The 5000-nt window shown below is 51.6% G+C and overlaps 1 non-coding gene across 1 annotated transcript in view; it reads right to left on the bottom strand.

Moving 5' to 3' along the window:
* LOC126450182 (small subunit ribosomal RNA) overlaps positions 1-595 on the bottom strand; it is a 1910-nt gene extending 1315 nt beyond the window's left edge. Inside the window, exon 1 of the ribosomal RNA XR_007584403.1 lies at positions 1-595. This exon is cut by the window's left edge and continues 1315 nt beyond it. This is a non-coding gene — a ribosomal RNA (small subunit ribosomal RNA).
* Positions 596-5000: the final 4405 nt, after the last annotated feature.

Here is a 5000-nt window from a genome sequence, read left to right as displayed (position 1 = left end):
CCGCGGCTGCTGGCACCAGACTTGCCCTCCAATAGATACTCGTTAAAGGATTTAAAGTGTACTCATTCCGATTACGGGGCCTCGGATGAGTCCCGTATCGTTATTTTTCGTCACTACCTCCCCGTGCCGGGAGTGGGTAATTTGCGCGCCTGCTGCCTTCCTTGGATGTGGTAGCCGTTTCTCAGGCTCCCTCTCCGGAATCGAACCCTGATTCCCCGTTACCCGTTACAACCATGGTAGGCGCAGAACCTACCATCGACAGTTGATAAGGCAGACATTTGAAAGATGCGTCGCCGGTACGAGGACCGTGCGATCAGCCCAAAGTTATTCAGAGTCACCAAGGCAAACGGACCGGACGAGCCGACCGATTGGTTTTGATCTAATAAAAGCGTCCCTTCCATCTCTGGTCGGGACTCTGTTTGCATGTATTAGCTCTAGAATTACCACAGTTATCCAAGTAACGTGGGTACGATCTAAGGAACCATAACTGATTTAATGAGCCATTCGCGGTTTCACCTTAATGCGGCTTGTACTGAGACATGCATGGCTTAATCTTTGAGACAAGCATATGACTACTGGCAGGATCAACCAGGGAGCTGCGTCAACTAGAGCTGAGCAGCCGGCCGCCCGGGAGTGTGTCCCGGGGGCCCGCGCGAACACGCAAGCGTCCGCTCAATTATTCTGCAAACAGGAGGAGGCTGAGCTCCCCTGCACCATACACCTCGAAACCCTCTCAGGTCCCGGCGGCGCGCAGCGCCGTCCTAAGTACTTGGTCGGGTTCGAGAGAGGCGCAATCGCCCGGAGTTTGGCGAGTAGACGCTTTAGGTGCGACCACCCGTGCTCCCAACTGAGCTTGCCGCTGCCGACAGAGGCCCGGGAGCGTGCTGTCGTGGCATTGCCGGCGGGAGACAACACGCGCCACCTACGGTGACCGGCAGCTCCAACGCCAGCGCCACAGAAGGACAAAAGCCCCACTTGGGTGCCGAAGCGAACTCTCCCAGCACAGCGCACGCGCCAACACGTCCGCACAGCTGCGATACAAACCACCTGCGAGAACCGCAGAGGCGACCGAGCAGCAGACGGCGTCGCGGCGCCGAGCGCCAGGCGGCGGCGCATCCTCAGCGCACACAGTCCTCAATCGGACCAGCACACTGCAGATGTCCACCGCGCTTCGCACCGGGCCCGCGAGGACCTACTTTGGCCGCACGGCGCCGCGTGCAGGGTGCGCCGGCGCGCAGCTGCGCCGCCTGCCGCCTCCGTCGGCCGGCGCGCCTGCCACTGGCCGCCCCCACCAGCCGGCTGTAGCGCGTGCGCCCACGCACCGCGCGGCCAGCACGCCGGGAGGCCCCCCCTCACCGGCCGGGGACGGTCCCACCCAGCCACCGCCGCGTATCGCTTCACACCCAGATGCCATTCACGTTCGTGGGCATGGTGGGTATCGCTGGAACAACCGGTTGGTAGCTCAACCGATCGTCGCCATCACTGATTCACCTCTAGCGAGAACAACCGCACCACAACGGTTTACCAGTTGTTCATTTGCGTAACGTCACCAGCAAACGTAGGCGTCCATCGCCATTTGCAAATTCAACGATTGTTGCATGCCTGTGTCAGGTGTCACGACACACTGTCTGCCCACATACACGCAACAACATGTGCACGCTTCGCGAACACGTGGAAGGTGGCCCCCGTACGTATGCGATGTCCATTGCGCGAACGACTGTCAACCGGCCTCTGTCGCATGTCGCAGATGTGGAACGCAGTGCACCATGCTATCACGGTGTGTGAGAAGAGACGACTACGTCTGACAACACGCGCCACTACATCAACAGACGGCTCATGCTGATCGCCATCCAGGGCATACCACACTGCAATCCAGCTCTTATAGGGAGACGACACGTAGCTGAGTGCACAACATTTGGACCGCATGGTTCGCCGTTGTTGGCGCAGTCGTTGTACGGTCACATGTACCACGATGTATCATTCAGTACATGAGGACCAATGTGCAGTACAGTGTGTGATTTGGACGTACAACATCAGCGGACAGTTGACACAGGCCGTACCACAGCGTAGGCTAAGTGCTTCGCCATGCGAATGCCAATGAACAACTGCAAATGCCAATGAACAACTGCAAAGGGCATTGAGCATGTACGTCCTGCTGCCATCCACATTACAGTGTATAGCTGCAAGGTGTTTAACATGAAGCGATACACTGGGGACCGGGCAGTGCGAGTAGCAAACTATATTGCGGGGGTTGCAGTTGGGCAACACTACACTAATTTAACGCGTCGTATGACAATTACAGAGCAGGTTAAGGCCCAACGTGTGTTGGGTTAAGGCCCAACGTGTGTTGGGTTAAGGCCCAACGTGTGTTGGGTTAAGGCCCAACGTGTGTTGGGTTAAGGCCCAACGTGTGTTGGGTTAAGGCCCAACGTGTGTTGGGTTAAGGCCCAACGTGTGTTGGGTTAAGGCCCAACGTGTGTTGGGTTACAGCACAATGTGGGTTACGTTAAGGCGCAATATAGGTTACGTTAAGGCGCAATATAGGTTACGTTAAGGCGCAATATAGGTTACGTTAAGGCGCAATATAGGTTACGTTAAGGCGCAATATAGGTTACGTTAAGGCGCAATATAGGTTACGTTAAGGCGCAATATAGGTTACGTTAAGGCGCAATATAGGTTACGTTAAGGCGCAATATAGGTTACGTTAAGGCGCAATATAGGTTACGTTAAGGCGCAATATAGGTTACGTTAAGGCGCAATATAGGTTACGTTAAGGCGCAATATAGGTTACGTTAAGGCGCAATATAGGTTACGTTAAGGCGCAATATAGGTTACGTTAAGGCGCAATATAGGTTACGTTAAGGCGCAATATAGGTTACGTTAAGGCGCAATATAGGTTACGTTAAGGCGCAATATAGGTTACGTTAAGGCGCAATATAGGTTACGTTAAGGCGCAATATAGGTTACGTTAAGGCGCAATATAGGTTACGTTAAGGCGCAATATAGGTTACGTTAAGGCGCAATATAGGTTACGTTAAGGCGCAATATAGGTTAGGTTAAGGCGCAATATAGGTTACGTTAAGGCGCAATATAGGTTACGTTAAGGCGCAATACAGGTTAGGTTAAGGCGCAATACAGGTTAGGTTAAGGCGCAATACAGGTTAGGTTAAGGCGCAATACAGGTTAGGTTAAGGCGCAATACAGGTTAGGTTAAGGCGCAATACAGGTTAGGTTAAGGCGCAATACAGGTTAGGTTAAGGCGCAATACAGGTTAGGTTAAGGCGCAATACAGGTTAGGTTAAGGCGCAATACAGGTTAGGTTAAGGCGCAATACAGGTTAGGTTAAGGCGCTATACAGGTTAGGTTAAGGCGCAATACAGGTTAGGTTAAGGCGCAATACAGGTTAGGTTAAGGCGCAATACAGGTTAGGTTAAGGCGCAATACAGGTTAGGTTAAGGCGCAATACAGGTTAGGTTAAGGTACGACGTAGGTTAGGTTAAGGTACGACGTAGGTTAGGTTAAGGTACGACGTAGGTTAGGTTAAGGTACGACGTAGGTTAGGTTAAGGTACGACGTAGGTTAGGTTAAGGTACGACGTAGGTTAGGTTAAGGTACGACGTAGGTTAGGTTAAGGTACGACGTAGGTTAGGTTAAGGTACGACGTAGGTTAGGTTAAGGTACGACGTAGGTTAGGTTAAGGTACGACGTAGGTTAGGTTAAGGTACGACGTAGGTTAGGTTAAGGTACGACGTAGGTTAGGTTAAGGTACGACGTAGGTTAGGTTAAGGTACGACGTAGGTTAGGTTAAGGTACGACGTAGGTTAGGTTAAGGTACGACGTAGGTTAGGTTAAGGTACGACGTAGGTTAGGTTAAGGTACGACGTAGGTTAGGTTAAGGTACGACGTAGGTTAGGTTAAGGTACGACGTAGGTTAGGTTAAGGTACGACGTAGGTTAGGTTAAGGTACGACGTAGGTTAGGTTAAGGTACGACGTAGGTTAGGTTAAGGTACGACGTAGGTTAGGTTAAGGTACGACGTAGGTTAGGTTAAGGTACGACGTAGGTTAGGTTAAGGTACGACGTAGGTTAGGTTAAGGTACGACGTAGGTTAGGTTACGGTACGACGTAGGTTAGGTTACGGTACGACGTAGGTTAGGTTACGGTACGACGTAGGTTAGGTTACGGTACGACGTAGGTTAGGTTACGGTACGACGTAGGTTAGGTTACGGTACGATATAGGTTAGGTTACGGTACGATATAGGTTAGGTTACGGTACGATATAGGTTAGGTTAAGGTACACATTGTTGTAAGGAAAGGTTTAATGGGGGGCGGGGCGGCCGGTTTGTTGATTGTGACTATAGTAAGTGGATGCCTGCGGCATCATCTGATTTGCCACGTCAGGATGCACCTTTGGCTCATGACAGGCGGCGCTCTGATTCCATGGTTGTGGCAGACCTGTGTCTTTCATTCCTGCCATTGTTTGTGTGCTGTGAGAGGAGGCAGTATTGTGATGTTGGGTGCACCCCTGTGTAGGACATGTGTGGGTGTTGGTGGCTTGGCTGAGCAATGGTGGTTGTCGGGTGGGTGGGATATTCTGTTTTCTGAGTGGACCTCCCAGTCTGGTTATGACAGTGTGGATTGTCTAATGTGGCGGAGAGGATGCACTGGGTGTTGTTCCATGCTGGTGCTTACATATTGTCTGTGTGCGTGTTACAGGCAGAGAGTAGTGCGTGATAAGGGTGTGTGGCTGACGTGTGGTTGTGATTGTGAGCAGAGTCTTTCAGCATGTATACGGACAGTTGTATACATTATCTGTATTCTGATGGCTCTATCTATTACTAATCAGCGCCGTGTATACGTTTAATCCGGTTCCAGTCGAAACTGTTGTATCTCTGTACATTAGTGACACGGCGAGCCCGCTATGTAGTTACTCGTCTCGGCAGCTTCCACCGGTGTATGGCAAATGATTATAAGGAATCAGTCTAGTCGTCAATACCGATG

The sequence above is a fragment of the Schistocerca serialis genome, unplaced genomic scaffold (genome assembly GCF_023864345.2).
Source record: "Schistocerca serialis cubense isolate TAMUIC-IGC-003099 unplaced genomic scaffold, iqSchSeri2.2 HiC_scaffold_731, whole genome shotgun sequence".
Lineage (NCBI taxonomy): Eukaryota > Metazoa > Arthropoda > Insecta > Orthoptera > Acrididae > Schistocerca > Schistocerca serialis.
Note: the sequence above shows the minus strand (reverse complement) of the source record. Positions and strands in the feature narration are given on the sequence as shown.